The sequence below is a fragment of the Anopheles funestus genome, assembly GCF_943734845.2.
Source record: "Anopheles funestus chromosome X unlocalized genomic scaffold, idAnoFuneDA-416_04 X_unloc_103, whole genome shotgun sequence".
NCBI lineage: Eukaryota > Metazoa > Arthropoda > Insecta > Diptera > Culicidae > Anopheles > Anopheles funestus.
Window position 1 is genome coordinate 30001 of NW_026045043.1, and position 20000 is coordinate 50000.

Below are 20000 nucleotides of genomic sequence, written 5' to 3' on the forward strand. Positions count from 1 at the left end.
CCGATAGAGTACCCACAAATAGCACCGAGTGGGCCTAACATGGCCAAAAGTACCGATAGAGTACCCACAAGAAGCACTGAGTTGGCCTAAGTTGGCCAAAAGTACCGATAGAGTACCCACAAATAGCACCGAGTGGGCCTAACATGGCCAAAAGTACCGATAGAGTACCCACAAGAAGCACTGAGTTGGCCTAAGTTGGCCAAAAGTACCGATAGAGTACCCACAAATAGCACCGAGTGGGCCTAACATGGCCAAAAGTACCGATAGAGCACCCACATATAGCACCGAATGGGCCTAACATGGCCAAAAGTACCGATAGAGCACCCACATATAGCACCCCATTGGCCTAAGTTGGCCAAAAGTACCGATAGAGTACCCACAAGAAGCACTGAGTTGGCCTAAGTTGGCCAAAAGTACCGATAGAGTACCCACAAATAGCACCGAGTGGGCCTAACATGGCCAAAAGTACCGATAGAGTACCCACAAGAAGCACTGAGTTGGCCTAAGTTGGCCAAAAGTACCGATAGAGTACCCACAAATAGCACCGAGTGGGCCTAACATGGCCAAAAGTACCGATAGAGCACCCACATATAGCACCGAATGGGCCTAACATGGCCAAAAGTACCGATAGAGCACCCACATATAGCACCCCATTGGCCTAAGTTGGCCAAAAGTACCGATAGAGTACCCACAAGAAGCACTGAGTTGGCCTAAGTTGGCCAAAAGTACCGATAGAGTACCCACAAATAGCACCGAGTGGGCCTAACATGGCCAAAAGTACCGATAGAGTACCCACAAAGAGCACCCAATTGGCCTAAGTTGGCCAAAAGTACCGCCAAGTAGCACCATAGAGGCCCGAGTAGAGCGAAATGTGGGCCAAATTGAACATTTGAAAATTTTTACAAGTCCAGAAAATTTTCTAAGTCCAGAAAATTTTCTAAGTCCAAAGAGTTGGACAAATTTCCTTAGGCCCAAAGGTTGCACTGAATGTTCCTAAGTTGGCCATCAGTACCCATGAAGTATAGCGAAGGTTCACCCGAAAGACACAATACGCCCTAAAGTACCCACAGAGTACCCACAAGTTGCACCCAATTGGCCTAAGTTGGCCAAAAGTACCGACAAGTAGCACCATAGAGGCCCGAGTAGAGCGAAATGTGGGCCAAAGTACCGAGTAGTTGCAACAAATGCCCAAATGGATACCAAAATGTGGTACCAAGCACCTAACTGTTGCAACAAATGCTAGCTTTCTGAGCAAAAGCTGTGGACCAATTTCGTAGAAGAACCGCCTAGGCGAAAAGGCAAAAATCGCCGAAGCTGGCCCGCTCGCAGAGCTCGCGGGCCAGGAGATACTCATAGGGCGATTTACTAGAGTGGGGAACTTGAGAATTTTTGTGTCCGAGACTTTGGGCAACTTCGCGGCCGCCCCCTTAAAGTAAAAGATTTTCTCTGGGTGCCTAAAATTCGCAATTCCCGCAAAGTCGGGAAGACGTTAAAGTTTTTGACCAAAAAATGGCCATCGATTTAAGGTGATTTTCCAATAAGAAAATGTTTCCTAAAATGAATTTTTTCGAATATTTCCTAAACTAAGCGTCGGAGCACATGGCCGTGGAGGAACTTTTGGTAGCTTTTGGCAAGGGCTATCGGATGAAATAATGCGAAAGGCCATCGGAGCGATATTGGATAAATGCGGGCCCATAAACGTACCTAAGAAGTGAAAATTGGTACCTTGCACGCAGGATGCAAGAAATGCTTGAGTGTTAACCATCATCGGTACCAAGTACCTAGGTTATATCGAGTGCGTAGATGGAAGTCGGTACCAAAGGGAAACCTTCCTAGGCTAGGTGCACGCAAGTGAGTATGGATCGATCAGTAGAAAGATGGGAAGCCCAAGGAAACCTTCCTAGGCTAGGTGCACGCAAGTGAGTATGGATCGATCAGTAGAAAGATGGGAAGCCATAGGAAACCTTCCTAGGCTAGGTGCACGCAAGTGAGTATGGATCGATCAGTAGAAAGATGGGAAGCCATAGGAAACCTTCCTAGGCTAGGTGCACGCAAGTGAGTATGGATCGATCAGTAGAAAGATGGGAAGCCATAGGAAACCTTCCTAGGCTAGGTGCACGCAAGTGAGTATGGATCGATCAGTAGAAAGATGGGAAGCCATAGGAAACCTTCCTAGGCTAGGTGCACGCAAGTGAGTATGGATCGATCAGTAGAAAGATGGGAAGCCATAGGAAACCTTCCTAGGCTAGGTGCACGCAAGTGAGTATGGATCGATCAGTAGAAAGATGGGAAGCCATAGGAAACCTTCCTAGGCTAGGTGCACGCAAGTGAGTATGGATCGATCAGTAGAAAGATGGGAAGCCATAGGAAACCTTCCTAGGCTAGGTGCACGCAAGTGAGTATGGATCGATCAGTAGAAAGATGGGAAGCCATAGGAAACCTTCCTAGGCTAGGTGCACGCAAGTGAGTATGGATCGATCAGTAGAAAGATGGGAAGCCATAGGAAACCTTCCTAGGCTAGGTGCACGCAAGTGAGTATGGATCGATCAGTAGAAAGTGGGAAGCCCATTACCAAATGCCCTAGTGAAGACCGTAAACGAATATCATGAACCGATAAGGAGCACCAAATGCCCTAGTGAAGACCGTAAACGAATATCATGAACCGATAAGGAGCACCAAATGCCCTAGTGAAGACCGTAAACGAATATCATGAACCGATAAGGAGCACCAAATGCCCTAGTGAAGACCGTAAACGAATATCATGAACCGATAAGGAGCACCAAATGCCCTAGTGAAGACCGTAAACGAATATCATGAACCGATAAGGAGCACCAAATGCCCTAGTGAAGACCGTAAACGAATATCATGAACCGATAAGGAGCACCAAATGCCCTAGTGAAGACCGTAAACGAATATCATGAACCGATAAGGAGCACCAAATGCCCTAGTGAAGACCGTAAACGAATATCATGAACCGATAAGGAGCACCAAATGCCCTAGTGAAGACCGTAAACGAATATCATGAACCGATAAGGAGCACCAAATGCCCTAGTGAAGACCGTAAACGAATATCATGAACCGAGAAGTAGCAACGAATGCCTGAAAATGTACCAAGTCCTCGGTATAGAGTAACGAGAGTTAACCGCCGTGATGTATGCAATGTGGGCAGCCATTGCATGGGTTCTGGACTTGGTTCGCGAATAACTTTTTTGCTAGACATCGGACAAAGTTGACGTGGAAGAACGAAATGTAGCATTTGATGCCACCTATCCAAAACTTTTTCAAGATTGAAGATCCGATCGATACAGCCTGAGTTATAGGCAAAAGTTGGTGCAAAATTGAGCATTTTTAATGGTGAAAAATCGGTAATCCTCGAATAGCTCCTGTTGGAAGCATCGGACCACATGGTCGTGGAGGAACATATTGTAGCGTGCGGTGTCAAGTATCGACACCCAAAACCGCATGTCCGATGGACGGAAAATGACCAAGTTATAGTGAAAACTTGGTTGCACCAAATTCCCGAAGAAGTGCAACGAGAAGGTGAATGCGATGGTTGTTCGTCGAATAGCTCCGGCCACAGACATGGTAGCGATTAGTGGTGCATGGAAGAAATCTAGCCACAAGTGCCATCTACCCATGGCCAGAAGAAAGTGTGGCCATATCTTGGATACCGGCGGAGCTATGGGGCAAATATGGGCCAAAAATGGTGCAAGTTGGACCAAAAATCCGACCAAGTGCGCGAGGCGCTTTCGTGAATAGCTCCGGCCACAGACATGGTAGCGATTAGTGGTGCATGGAAGAAATCTAGCCACAAGTGCCATCTAGCCATGGCCAGAAGAAAGTGTGGCCATATCTTGGATACCGGCGGAGCTATGGGGCAAATATGGGCCAAAAATGGTGCAAGTTGGACCAAAAATCCGACCAAGTGCGCGAGGCGCTTTCGTGAATAGCTCCGGCCACAGACATGGTAGCGATTAGTGGTGCATGGAAGAAATCTAGCCACAAGTGCCATCTAGCCATGGCCAGAAGAAAGTGTGGCCATATCTTGGATACCGGCGGAGCTATGGGGCAAATATGGGCCAAAAATGGTGCAAGTTGGACCAAAAATCCGACCAAGTGCGCGAGGCGCTTTCGTGAATAGCTCCGGCCACAGACATGGTAGCGATTAGTGGTGCATGGAAGAAATCTAGCCACAAGTGCCATCTAGCCATGGCCAGAAGAAAGTGTGGCCATATCTTGGATACCGGCGGAGCTATGGGGCAAATATGGGCCAAAAATGGTGCAAGTTGGACCAAAAATCCGAAAAAGTACCTAGGTAAATGCGATGGTTGTTCGTCGAATAGCTCCGGCCAGAGACATGGTAGCGATTAGTGGTGCATGGAAGAAATCTAGCCACAAGTGCCATCTACCCATGGCCAGAACAAAGTGTGGCCATATCTTGGATACCGGCGGAGCTATGGGGCAAATACGGGCCAACAATGGTGCCAGGTGGACCAAAAATCCGACCAAGTGCGCGAGGCGCTTTCGTGAATAGCTCCGGCCACAGACATGGTAGCGATTAGTGGTGCATGGAAGAAATCTAGCCACAAGTGCCATCTACCCATGGCCAGAAGAAAGTGTGGCCATATCTTGGATACCGGCGGAGCTATGGGGCAAATATGGGCCAAAAATGGTGCAAGTTGGACCAAAAATCCGAAAAAGTACCTAGGTAAATGCGATGGTTGTTCGTCGAATAGCTCCGGCCACAGACATGGTAGCGATTAGTGGTGCATGGAAGAAATCTAGCCACAAGTGCCATCTACCCATGGCCAGAAGAAAGTGTGGCCATATCTTGGATACCGGCGGAGCTATGGGGCAAATATGGGCCAAAAATGGTGCAAGTTGGACCAAAAATCCGACCAAGTGCGCGAGGCGCTTTCGTGAATAGCTCCGGCCACAGACATGGTAGCGATTAGTGGTGCATGGAAGAAATCTAGCCACAAGTGCCATCTACCCATGGCCAGAAGAAAGTGTGGCCATATCTTGGATACCGGCGGAGCTATGGGGCAAATATGGGCCAAAAATGGTGCAAGTTGGACCAAAAATCCGACCAAGTGCGCGAGGCGCTTTCGTGAATAGCTCCGGCCAGAGACATGGTAGCGATTAGTAGTGCATGGAAGAAATCTAGCCACAAGTGCCATCTACCCATGGCCAGAAGAAAGTGTGGCCATATCTTGGATACCGGCGGAGCTATGGGGCAAATACGGGCCAACAATGGTGCCAGGTGGACCAAAAATCCGACCAAGTGCGCGAGGCGCTTTCGTGAATAGCTCCGGCCACAGACATGGTAGCGATTAGTGGTGCATGGAAGAAATCTAGCCACAAGTGCCATCTACCCATGGCCAGAAGAAAGTGTGGCCATATCTTGGATACCGGCGGAGCTATGGGGCAAATATGGGCCAAAAATGGTGCAAGTTGGACCAAAAATCCGAAAAAGTACCTAGGTAAATGCGATGGTTGTTCGTCGAATAGCTCCGGCCAGAGACATGGCAGCGATTAGTGGTGCATGGAAGAAATCTAGCCACAAGTGCCATCTACCCATGGCCAGAAGAAAGTGTGGCCATATCTTGGATACCGGCGGAGCTATGGGGCAAATATGGGCCAAAAATGGTGCAAGTTGGACCAAAAATCCGACCAAGTGCGCGAGGCGCTTTCGTGAATAGCTCCGGCCACAGACATGGTAGCGATTAGTGGTGCATGGAAGAAATCTAGCCACAAGTGCCATCTACCCATGGCCAGAAGAAAGTGTGGCCATATCTTGGATACCGGCGGAGCTATGGGGCAAATATGGGCCAAAAATGGTGCAAGTTGGACCAAAAATCCGAAAAAGTACCTAGGTAAATGCGATGGTTGTTCGTCGAATAGCTCCGGCCACAGACATGGTAGCGATTAGTGGTGCATGGAAGAAATCTAGCCACAAGTGCCATCTACCCATGGCCAGAAGAAAGTGTGGCCATATCTTGGATACCGGCGGAGCTATGGGGCAAATATGGGCCAAAAATGGTGCAAGTTGGACCAAAAATCCGACCAAGTGCGCGAGGCGCTTTCGTGAATAGCTCCGGCCACAGACATGGTAGCGATTAGTGGTGCATGGAAGAAATCTAGCCACAAGTGCCATCTACCCATGGCCAGAAGAAAGTGTGGCCATATCTTGGATACCGGCGGAGCTATGGGGCAAATATGGGCCAAAAATGGTGCAAGTTGGACCAAAAATCCGAAAAAGTACCTAGGTAAATGCGATGGTTGTTCGTCGAATAGCTCCGGCCACAGACATGGTAGCGATTAGTGGTGCATGGAAGAAATCTAGCCACAAGTGCCATCTAGCCATGGCCAGAAGAAAGTGTGGCCATATCTTGGATACCGGCGGAGCTATGGGGCAAATATGGGCCAAAAATGGTGCAAGTTGGACCAAAAATCCGACCAAGTGCGCGAGGCGCTTTCGTGAATAGCTCCGGCCACAGACATGGTAGCGATTAGTGGTGCATGGAAGAAATCTAGCCACAAGTGCCATCTAGCCATGGCCAGAAGAAAGTGTGGCCATATCTTGGATACCGGCGGAGCTATGGGGCAAATATGGGCCAAAAATGGTGCAAGTTGGACCAAAAATCCGACCAAGTGCGCGAGGCGCTTTCGTGAATAGCTCCGGCCACAGACATGGTAGCGATTAGTGGTGCATGGAAGAAATCTAGCCACAAGTGCCATCTAGCCATGGCCAGAAGAAAGTGTGGCCATATCTTGGATACCGGCGGAGCTATGGGGCAAATATGGGCCAAAAATGGTGCAAGTTGGACCAAAAATCCGAAAAAGTACCTAGGTAAATGCGATGGTTGTTCGTCGAATAGCTCCGGCCAGAGACATGGTAGCGATTAGTGGTGCATGGAAGAAATCTAGCCACAAGTGCCATCTACCCATGGCCAGAACAAAGTGTGGCCATATCTTGGATACCGGCGGAGCTATGGGGCAAATACGGGCCAACAATGGTGCCAGGTGGACCAAAAATCCGACCAAGTGCGCGAGGCGCTTTCGTGAATAGCTCCGGCCACAGACATGGTAGCGATTAGTGGTGCATGGAAGAAATCTAGCCACAAGTGCCATCTACCCATGGCCAGAAGAAAGTGTGGCCATATCTTGGATACCGGCGGAGCTATGGGGCAAATATGGGCCAAAAATGGTGCAAGTTGGACCAAAAATCCGAAAAAGTACCTAGGTAAATGCGATGGTTGTTCGTCGAATAGCTCCGGCCACAGACATGGTAGCGATTAGTGGTGCATGGAAGAAATCTAGCCACAAGTGCCATCTACCCATGGCCAGAAGAAAGTGTGGCCATATCTTGGATACCGGCGGAGCTATGGGGCAAATATGGGCCAAAAATGGTGCAAGTTGGACCAAAAATCCGACCAAGTGCGCGAGGCGCTTTCGTGAATAGCTCCGGCCACAGACATGGTAGCGATTAGTGGTGCATGGAAGAAATCTAGCCACAAGTGCCATCTACCCATGGCCAGAAGAAAGTGTGGCCATATCTTGGATACCGGCGGAGCTATGGGGCAAATATGGGCCAAAAATGGTGCAAGTTGGACCAAAAATCCGACCAAGTGCGCGAGGCGCTTTCGTGAATAGCTCCGGCCAGAGACATGGTAGCGATTAGTAGTGCATGGAAGAAATCTAGCCACAAGTGCCATCTACCCATGGCCAGAAGAAAGTGTGGCCATATCTTGGATACCGGCGGAGCTATTGGGGCAAATACGGGCCAACAATGGTGCCAGGTGGACCAAAAATCCGACCAAGTGCGCGAGGCGCTTTCGTGAATAGCTCCGGCCACAGACATGGTAGCGATTAGTGGTGCATGGAAGAAATCTAGCCACAAGTGCCATCTACCCATGGCCAGAAGAAAGTGTGGCCATATCTTGGATACCGGCGGAGCTATGGGGCAAATATGGGCCAAAAATGGTGCAAGTTGGACCAAAAATCCGAAAAAGTACCTAGGTAAATGCGATGGTTGTTCGTCGAATAGCTCCGGCCAGAGACATGGCAGCGATTAGTGGTGCATGGAAGAAATCTAGCCACAAGTGCCATCTACCCATGGCCAGAAGAAAGTGTGGCCATATCTTGGATACCGGCGGAGCTATGGGGCAAATATGGGCCAAAAATGGTGCAAGTTGGACCAAAAATCCGACCAAGTGCGCGAGGCGCTTTCGTGAATAGCTCCGGCCACAGACATGGTAGCGATTAGTGGTGCATGGAAGAAATCTAGCCACAAGTGCCATCTACCCATGGCCAGAAGAAAGTGTGGCCATATCTTGGATACCGGCGGAGCTATGGGGCAAATATGGGCCAAAAATGGTGCAAGTTGGACCAAAAATCCGAAAAAGTACCTAGGTAAATGCGATGGTTGTTCGTCGAATAGCTCCGGCCACAGACTTGGTAGCGATTAGTGGTGCATGGAAGAAATCTAGCCACAAGTGCCATCTACCCATGGCCAGAAGAAAGTGTGGCCATATCTTGGATACCGGCGGAGCTATGGGGCAAATATGGGCCAAAAATGGTGCAAGTTGGACCAAAAATCCGACCAAGTGCGCGAGGCGCTTTCGTGAATAGCTCCGGCCACAGACATGGTAGCGATTAGTGGTGCATGGAAGAAATCTAGCCACAAGTGCCATCTACCCATGGCCAGAAGAAAGTGTGGCCATATCTTGGATACCGGCGGAGCTATGGGGCAAATATGGGCCAAAAATGGTGCAAGTTGGACCAAAAATCCGAAAAAGTACCTAGGTAAATGCGATGGTTGTTCGTCGAATAGCTCCGGCCACAGACATGGTAGCGATTAGTGGTGCATGGAAGAAATCTAGCCACAAGTGCCATCTAGCCATGGCCAGAAGAAAGTGTGGCCATATCTTGGATACCGGCGGAGCTATGGGGCAAATATGGGCCAAAAATGGTGCAAGTTGGACCAAAAATCCGACCAAGTGCGCGAGGCGCTTTCGTGAATAGCTCCGGCCACAGACATGGTAGCGATTAGTGGTGCATGGAAGAAATCTAGCCACAAGTGCCATCTAGCCATGGCCAGAAGAAAGTGTGGCCATATCTTGGATACCGGCGGAGCTATGGGGCAAATATGGGCCAAAAATGGTGCAAGTTGGACCAAAAATCCGACCAAGTGCGCGAGGCGCTTTCGTGAATAGCTCCGGCCACAGACATGGTAGCGATTAGTGGTGCATGGAAGAAATCTAGCCACAAGTGCCATCTAGCCATGGCCAGAAGAAAGTGTGGCCATATCTTGGATACCGGCGGAGCTATGGGGCAAATATGGGCCAAAAATGGTGCAAGTTGGACCAAAAATCCGAAAAAGTACCTAGGTAAATGCGATGGTTGTTCGTCGAATAGCTCCGGCCACAGACATGGTAGCGATTAGTGGTGCATGGAAGAAATCTAGCCACAAGTGCCATCTACCCATGGCCAGAACAAAGTGTGGCCATATCTTGGATACCGGCGGAGCTATGGGGCAAATACGGGCCAACAATGGTGCCAGGTGGACCAAAAATCCGACCAAGTGCGCGAGGCGCTTTCGTGAATAGCTCCGGCCACAGACATGGTAGCGATTAGTGGTGCATGGAAGAAATCTAGCCACAAGTGCCATCTACCCATGGCCAGAAGAAAGTGTGGCCATATCTTGGATACCGGCGGAGCTATGGGGCAAATATGGGCCAAAAATGGGTAAAATTGTACGGTCCAAAGCCAAGGGTAAATTTTTTTATTCCTCTAATAACTTCTAGCACAGACATTGAATCGGTTGGTGATGTATGGATGAAATGTAGCAAACAGTTGGAACTACCCATAAAATCTTAAAGATTGACGATCCAATGTATAGAACCGGAGTAATGTGCGATACTTGGTGAAAAATCGAGTGAAAAATTAGCTATAAACTGTTTTTGGCCCATAACTCGAATACTAGACATCGGAAGGGGGGGTCGTAGAACGATTTTTTGTTGCCCTATCGATTCCCTATCGAACGAGCAAAAGTTGTTTTTTTGACCAAAAAGGACCCCTACTCTAGTAAAATTGGCCTGATTTTACTAGTCCCCGGTACCCGTACAGGCAAAATGAGCAAAATGCTCAAGTATGAATGGTTTTTGGCCCATAACTCGAATACTAGACGTCGCAGGGGGGTGTCATGGAACAATTTTTGGTAGCCCTTGAAATTATCTATCGAATGACATATACTTGATTTTTGGCCAAAAAGTTCCCTAGACTAGTAAAAATCGCATCATTTTACTAGAGTCGGGTACCCTGGACGAAAAACCGCTATAATTGCGGTTTTTGGCTAATAACTCGAATACTAGACGTCGCAGGGGGGTGTCGTGGAACAATTTTTGGTAGCCCTTGAAATTATCTATCGAATGACATATACTTGATTTTTGGCCAAAAAGTTCCCTAGACTAGTAAAAATCGCATCATTTTACTAGAGTCGGGTACCCTGGACGAAAAACCGCTATAGTTGCGGTTTTTGGCTAATAACTCGAATACTAGACGTCGCAGGGGGGTGTCGTGGAACAATTTTTGGTAGCCCTTGAAATTATCTATCGAATGACATATACTTGATTTTTGGCCAAAAAGTTCCCTAGACTAGTAAAAATCGCATCATTTTACTAGAGTCGGGTACCCTGGACGAAAAACCGCTTAAGTTGCGGTTTTTGGCTAATAACTCGAATACTAGACGTCGCAGGGGGGTGTCGTGGAACAATTTTTGGTAGCCCTTGAAATTATCTATCGAATGACATATACTTGATTTTTTGACCAAAAAGTTCCTAGACTAGTAAAAATCGCATCATTTTACTAGAGTCGGGTACCCTGTACGAAAAACCGCTATAGTTGCGGTTTTTGGCCAATAACTCGAATACTAGACGTCGGAGGGGGGTGCCGTAGAACAATTTTTTGTAGCCCTTGAAATTACCTTTCGAATGATATATAGTGGTTTTTTGGTCAAACAGTGACCCCGAGACTAGTAACCCTCCATACACAAAACCGCCTAAAAAGTTTTGGTTTTGCAAAATTTTGAAAAGTGCGTCAAAAAAATTTTTTCAAAAAGTACCAAATCGTGATCAGAACTCACTATAGACCATAAAAAGTGAAATCCGATGGTCATTTGCAACACTTGGTCAATCGAGAAAAATTTCACTTTTTTACTAGAGTCGGGTACCCTGAACGAAAAATCGCTCAAGTGATGGTTTTTGGCCAATAACTCGAATACTAGACGTCGGAGGGGGGTGCCGTAGAACAATTTTTTGTAGCCCTTGAAATTACCTTTCGAATGATATATAGTGGTTTTTTGGTCAAACAGTGACCCCGAGACTAGTAACCCTCCATACACAAAACCGCCTACAAAAACTTTGTTTTGAAAAATTTTGAAAAGTTCAAAAAAATTTTTTTTTCAAAAACTACTAAAACGTGATAAGAACTTACTATAGACCATGAAAAGTGATATCCGATGATAATTTGCAAAAGTTGGTAACTAGTAAAAAATTTCACTTTTTTACTAGAGTCGGTGCAACGAGAAAAAAAAAGTCCGTGATGGAGAAAAATGGCACGTTTTCCACGCCTGTACGCTTTCGTTTTCTATATAGGGGGTAGGTGAGCCAGAAGCATGAATTTGACTGAGTACGTATCTTTATGAATTGGGCCCTTCTAAATCGATTGAGACTACCCCCAGGACGATCGGACGACTGCTTCTGGCTCAAAATGTGGTTTTTAGATTTTGATCGTCAATTATGAGAGAAAAAATCGATTAGAAGTAAAGATACGAAATGCTTGGTCTAAGTTGGGAAACGACTTCGGATATTTGTTGGACGTTGTCGTAGAAGGTCCGAGGACCAAGGAAAAGTGATTTCCAAGTGGATTTATGCACTATTAGTCGATGGTAAGATGTGAAATTAGTAGAACTTACCATACAGTTTGCGAAGTTGAAGCAATCGGTTGGTGAATATGGTACTGTCTGTCCAATTTGGTGGTTCGGAATGAGTGAAACGATGTTGATGATGGATAGACGTTCCGATTGCCCCCGATCGGGGAACATATAGTGGTCTTTAAGGTCCAAGTACCTATGTTTTGGTAAGCAGAACTGAGAGTTAAAGGATGAAAGTCGGCCATTCCTAATATCATCCTATCGGTGGTTCGCGAGTTGTTTGAGGACCGGAGCAGCTCGCGATGAAACGGTCCTAGGGTATTGGTTATCCATCCAAGGAAGAGTAAATGCGATCCTAGATGTGTGTCGTTGGCCGTTCTACCGGTATCGCCTATCGATGAGATATCGACGGGCATGCCTTACTCGAAAGTTGAATTCTAGGATCGATGGTCAAACAGACCTATGAGCGATAAACCAAACTGAACACGTATTGATGTCGGCTTTTCCTATCATTTGATGCCGCAGGTTGTTTAGGGACCGGAGCAACTTGCGGCCGAGACGGTCCCCGGGGGTTTCTTTCTCCAAGGAGTGGAAACTATTAAGCAAGAGTTGTAGCAAGATACGATCCTCTGATGTGTCGTTGGCCGTTCATGCGGTATCGCCTGTCGATGAGATATCGATGGGCATGCCTTACTCTACCGACCTTCTAATTGAGAGTATTAATCATGGATCGATGGTCAAACAGACCTATGAGCGATAAACCAAACTGAACACGTATTGATGTCGGCATTTCCTATCATTTGTCGCAGGTTGTTTAGGGACCGGAGCAGCTTGCGACCGAGACGGTCCCCGGGGGTTTCTTTCTCCAAGGAGAAGAAACGATTAAGCAAAAGTTGTAGCAAGATACGATCCTCTGATGTGTCGTTGGCCGTTCAAGCGGTATCGCCTGTCGATGAGATATCGATGGGCATGCCTTACTCTCCCGACTGGATTACTGAGAGTTTAATCAGGGATCGATGGTCAAACAGACCAATGAGCGATAAACCAAACTGAACACATATTGATGTCGGCATTTCCTATCATTTGTCGCAGGTTGTTTAGGGACCGGAGCAGCTTGCGACCGAGACGGTCCCCGGGGGTTTCTTTCTCTAAGGAGTGGAAACGATTAAGCAAAAGTCGTAGCAATAATCGATCACCTGATGTGTCGTTGGCCGTTCTTGCGGTATCGCCTGTCGATGAGATATCGATGGGCATGCCTTACTCTCCTGACTGTTTAATTGAGAGTTATAATCAGGGATCGATGGTCAAAAAGACCTATGAGCGATAAACCAAACTGAACACGTATTGATGTCGGCATTTCCTATCATTTGTCGCAGGTTGTTTGGGGACCGGAGCAGCTTGCGACCGAGACGGTCCCTTCCCGAAAGATGGTGAACCGAGTCGTCTGGCGTAAAAACCGGACGACTCGAAAGGGCTTGACCCTTTCAAGTGAGCGATAATCACATTCTACGCTCAGTTCGACAGCTACAAGGCAATCACTCGCTATGTTCAGAGCTAATACATGCAACATGCCGGCATTGTTTCCACCGACGCATGGATTCAAGACTGGTGCACTTATTAGTTAAACCGTTCGCCTCCGGGTGTTTCGAGTTCAAGTCTGGATGAGGATTGATCTTGCTGGTAATAGCTTGAGCCCCTGAATAAGGGGTCGAAGCGTACATCTTGAGACCATGTACAACATATTACCAAATCGGCACCATGGGTTCGGGTGCAAGTGATGTAACCGTGAAAGATGTTGAGCAGCCCAACATCGGTTTACACACGCATAATAGGAAGGCAGCGCTGTCGACTGGTCAGTCGTGTAAGAAGTGTGCATTATCGATCACAAATATATTGGTGATCTGTAGGTTGCGCATACACCATGCCCGGTGTAAAGTGCCGTGGTCCCCCCCGGGGGGCTGCATCAAACCGTTCGCCACGCGAACTACCCAATGGAACGAACTCGATGCATTTAATAAGAAGAAGAGATGATAATGAAACACGGTCGATTTAAGAGTTGAAAACGTTGAAATGCCTATAAGCAAGTCTTAAGTTGGTGGTTTCGTTGTGCCCCAACAAATTGGTGCCTTACCCTACACCAAAGAGCCATTCAACATGGTTCAAGTGAGCGATAATCACGCTCTACGCTCAGTTCGACAGCTGCAAGGCAATCACTCGCTAAGTTCAGAGCTAATACATGCAACACGCCGGCATTGTTTCCACCGACGCATGGATTCAAGACTGGTGCACTTATTAGTTAAACCGTTCGCCTCCGGGTGTTTCGAGTTCAAGTCTGGATGAGGATTGTTCTTGCTGGTAATAGCTTGAGCCCCTGAATAAGGGGCCGAAGCGTACATCTTGAGAGTAAATGTACAACATATTACCAAATCGGCACCGTGGGTTCTGGTGCAAGTGATGTAACCGTGAAAGATGTTGAGCAGCCCAACATCGGTTTACACACGCATAATAGGAGGGCAGCGCTGTCGACTGGTCAGTCGTGTAAGAAGTGTGCATTATCGATCTGCAATATATGAGCTCAGTATGACAGCCCAATTGGTAATCCTCGGGACCTCCAGAAAGGAAGCTGGATGAGGATTACCAAATCGAAAGTTGATAAGTGTAGTGGTACCACTTAGTCAACTTGTATCCCGAAAGATGGTGAACCGAGTCGTCTGGCGTAAAAACCGGACGACTCGAAAGGGCTTGACCCTTTCAAGTGAGCGATAATCACATTCTACGCTCAGTTCGACAGCTACAAGGCAATCACTCGCTATGTTCAGAGCTAATACATGCAACATGCCGGCATTGTTTCCACCGACGCATGGATTCAAGACTGGTGCACTTATTAGTTAAACCGTTCGCCTCCGGGTGTTTCGAGTTCAAGTCTGGATGAGGATTGATCTTGCTGGTAATAGCTTGAGCCCCTGAATAAGGGGTCGAAGCGTACATCTTGAGACCATGTACAACATATTACCAAATCGGCACCATGGGTTCGGGTGCAAGTGATGTAACCGTGAAAGATGTTGAGCAGCCCAACATCGGTTTACACACGCATAATAGGAAGGCAGCGCTGTCGACTGGTCAGTCGTGTAAGAAGTGTGCATTATCGATCACAAATATATTGGTGATCTGTAGGTTGCGCATACACCATGCCCGGTGTAAAGTGCCGTGGTCCCCCCCGGGGGGCTGCATCAAACCGTTCGCCACGCGAACTACCCAATGGAACGAACTCGATGCATTTAATAAGAAGAAGAGATGATAATGAAACACGGTCGATTTAAGAGTTGAAAACGTTGAAATGCCTATAAGCAAGTCTTAAGTTGGTGGTTTCGTTGTGCCCCAACAAATTGGTGCCTTACCCTACACCAAAGAGCCATTCAACATGGTTCAAGTGAGCGATAATCACGCTCTACGCTCAGTATGACAGCTGCAAGGCAATCACTCGCTAAGTTCAGAGCTAATACATGCAACACGCCGGCATTGTTTCCACCGACGCATGGATTCAAGACTGGTGCACTTATTAGTTAAACCGTTCGCCTCCGGGTGTTTCGAGTTCAAGTCTGGATGAGGATTGTTCTTGCTGGTAATAGCTTGAGCCCCTGAATAAGGGGCCGAAGCGTACATCTTGAGAGTAAATGTACAACATATTACCAAATCGGCACCGTGGGTTCTGGTGCAAGTGATGTAACCATGAAAGATGTTGAGCAGCCCAACATCGGTTTACACACGCATAAGGGGTTTATTGTTATCTGTAGGTTGCGCATACACCATACCCGGTGTAAAGTGCCGTGGTCCCCCAGGGGGCTGCATCAAAACGTTCGCCATGCGAACTACCCAATGGAACGAACTCGATGTATTGAAAGAGATGAACAATTAATAGCGAGAATAGGGGCCCGGAAGCAATTCCGCGGCCCTACGGTCGATTCAAGAGTTGAAACGTTGTACAATCGTGGATAGCACCTAGTGCTAATATGGTGAGAGATAATGTGTGAGGAAATTTAGTTTCCTAAAGTTTAGTTAGTGGTTTCCGTTGTGCCCTAACAAACTTAAAGTTGGTGGTGACCGTTACACCCCAACAAATTGGTGCCTTACCCAACACCAAAGAGCCATTCCATATGGTTCTAGAGAGAGAGAGTTGTGTGGAAATTTATTTCCCACTAAGCGAGTGTGTGTCTGTAGTGGAACGAATTCTGGTTGATCCTACCAGTAATATACGCTTGTCTCAAAGGTTAAGCCATGCATGTCTAAGTACAAACATAAATGAATGTGAAACCGCATAAGGCTCAGTATAACAGCTATAATTCACAAGATCATCCTACCACTAGTTACTTGGATAACTGTGGAAAATCCAGAGCTAATACATGCAACATGCCGGGACTGTTGCCCTCGCGGGTAGCTGAACTGGTGCACTTATTAGTTAAACCAATCGCCTCCGGGCGGCTTGAGTTGAAGTCTGGATAAGGACGCAGATCGTATGGTCGCTTGTCGACTGACGACAGATCTTTCAAATGTCTGCCCTATCAACTATTGATGGTAGTGTAGAGGACTACCATGGTTGCGACGGGTAACGGGGAATCAGGGTTCGATTCCGGAGAGGGAGCCTGAGAAATGGCTACCACATCCAAGGAAGGCAGCAGGCGCGTAAATTACCCAATCCCAGTACGGGGAGGTAGTGACGAGAAATAACAATATGGACCTCTCTAACGATGGTCCATAATTGGAATGAGTTGAGTATAAATCCTTCAACAAGGATCAAGTGGAGGGCAAGTCTGGTGCCAGCAGCCGCGGTAATTCCAGCTCCACTAGCGTATATTAAAGTTGTTGCGGTTAAAACGTTCGAAGTTGATTGCCCGTCCAGACACGTGACCGCCACGGGCGCCCGGTTACACGCCGGGGCCGTTCGTGCGCGCGCTCACGGCTGCGACTCACAATGGTGTACTTGGGCGTTACTCTGTGAACGAGTACCGTGCTACCGGTTAACTCCGGCACGGGCTCCTCATGGTGCTCAAGATACTCACATTTACCTTGAACAAATTAGAGTGCTCAAAGCAGGCTAAGACAAAGCGTCCGGCCCCCCCGTGGGGTTGGCGTTGGCCGAGAATAATCTTGCATGGAATAATGGAATATGACCTCGGTTTATACGATTTCGTTGGTTTGTCAGAAACCTAGAGGTAATGATTAACAGAAGTAGTTGGGGGCATTGGTATTACGGCGCGAGAGGTGAAATTCGTAGACCGTCGTAGGACCAACTGAAGCGAAAGCGTTTGCCATGGATGCTTTCTTTAATCAAGAACGAAAGTTAGAGGATCGAAGGCGATTAGATACCGCCCTAGTTCTAACCGTAAACGATGCCAATTAGCAATTGGGAGACGCTACCCCTATTCGGTGCTCTCAGTCGCTTCCGGGAAACCAAAATCGGGTTCCGGGGGAAGTATGGTTGCAAAGTTGAAACTTAAAGGAATTGACGGAAGGGCACCACAAGAAGTGGAGCTTGCGGCTTAATTTGACTCAACACGGGAAAATTTACCAGGTCCAAACTTATCGAGGTAAGACAGATTGATAGCTCTTTCTCAAATTTAAGGGTAGTGGTGCATGGCCGTTCTTAGTTCGTGGAATGATTTGTCTGGTTAATTCCGATAACGAACGTGACTCAAACATGCTAACTAGAACGCTGTCAGCAGTGCGCCTCCGGGCGCACCTGACGTTACAGCCGGGCGGCGCCTTCACGGGCGGTCGTCGGCTACGTTTGCCCTGCTTAGCGGGACAACTTGTGTTTAGCAAGCTGAGAATGAGCGATAACAGGTCCGTGATGCCCTTAGATGTTCTGGGCTGCACGCGTGCTACAATGTGGGTCGCAGCGTGTTCTCGCCAATAGGCGCCCCCAGTCCGAGAGGAACGGGAAATCACTAAAATGCCCATCTAGTCGGGATTGGGGACTGCAACGGTCCCCATGAACCTGGAATTTCTAGTAAGCACTAGTCATTAGCTAGTGCTGATTACGTCCCTGCCCTTTGTACACACCGCCCGTCGCTACTACCGATGGATTATTTAGTGAGGTTTCTGGAGGCTTACCTTCCGCGGTTCCTTCGTGAGCTGCAGCTGGCATGGCTGAAGTTGACCGAACTTGATGATTTAGAGGAAGTAAAAGTCGTAACAAGGTTTCCGTAGGTGAACCTGCGGAAGGATCATTACTGATGATCGTCCGCGAGTGACCAACCATGGGCTGCCTTCGGTGTAGCTCGGTCGCTCGCTTGCTATGTGTCAGAATTTGTTGAAAGCCAACTCGTTCGTTGTACACTTTGATGGGTGACCATCACTGTGTCCCCGTGCCGAGCTAGATCTCCCCTAGCCGTAAGGCACTTGAACGCCCCTTCGACGACGAGTTGCATGTGTGTGGTATGTGTCAGAATCTGGTGAAGCTTTCTGCATGTGATGTGCCTTGTGTGGATCCGTGGCCATTGCATTGTGTCTGGTGCTTAGATACCCAGACACTTAGAACGCTTGCGCGGAAAGCAAACTCGATCGTTGTACACTTTGATGGGTGACCATCACTGTGTCTCCGTGCCGTGCTAGATCCCCCCTAGCCGTAAGGCACTTTGAACGCCCCTTCGACGACGAGTTACAAGAGTGTGGTATGTGTCAGAATCTGGTGAAGCTTTCTGCATGTGATGTGCCTTGTGTGGATCCGTGGCCATTGCATTGTGTCTGGTGTGTAGGTACCCAGACACTTAGAACGCTTGCGCGGAAAGCAAACTCGATCGTTGTACACTTTGATGGGCAACCATCACTGTGTCTCCGTGCCGTGCTAGATCTCCCCTAGCCGTAAGGCACTTTGAACGCCCCTTCGACGACGAGTTACAAGAGTGTGGTATGTGTCATAATCTGGTGAAGCTTTCTGCATGTGATGTGCCTTGTGTGGATCCGTGGCCATTGCATTGTGTCTGGTGTGTAGGTACCCAGACACTTAAGCAAACTCGATCGTTGTACACTGTGATGGGCGAGCATCACTGTGTCTCCGTGCCGTGTAAGAGCTCCCCTGGCCATCAGGCACTTGAAAGGTCCTTCGACGACGAGTTACAATAGTGGTGTGTTAGATACGTCAGGTGATGGTATCTACTGTTGTGCAATACGTATCCGGCCACGGCACGGAACGAACGGGAACTGTGGTGCAGACATACAAAGAGTTAAGCCTATTAGTCATTAACTCTAAGGACGGGGCCATGGGGCGGTACGCAAAGGATACGGATGAGCGAGTATGCAGGCCCAATACTCAATAGCTCGATCCGATCCAAGCACATGAGTTGACTGCGGCGCCAGGTTAACCAATGTGCTAGATTCTATTTGGCCAGTAGAATCTTGTGTCTTATGCGATTTGATACCAAGACACCAGAACGAAAGTTAGTTGAAGAGTTATTAAACTCTTATGAAGTATGGTTGTGCAATCACAACTTATGACTTTAACCTATAAAGTGGATATGGACTTGCAATTATAACATGGAATCTCTACACACCCCATGAGCTCGATCCAATCCACGCACACGAGTTGCCTGAGTAGCGACAGGTATACCGATGTGCAATACGTATCCGGCCACGGCACGGAACGAACGGGAACTGTGGTGCAGACATACAAAGAGTTAAGCCTACTAGTCATTAACTCTAAGGACGGGGCCATGGGGCGGTACGCAAAGGATACGGATGAGCGAGTATGCAGGCCCAATACTCAATAGCTCGATCCGATCCAAGCACATGAGTTGACTGCGGCGCCAGGTTAACCAATGTGCTAGATTCTATTTGGCCAGTAGAATCTTGTGTCTTACGCGATTTGATACCAAGACACCAGAACGAAAGTTAGTTGAAGAGTGATTAAACTCTTATGAAGAATGGTTGTGCAATCACAACTTATGACTTTAACCTATAAAGTGGATATGGACTATCAATTATAACATGGGGCACACACCATGTTCTCGATCCAATCCACGCACACGAGTTGCCTGAGTAGCGACAGGTATACCGATGTGCAATACGT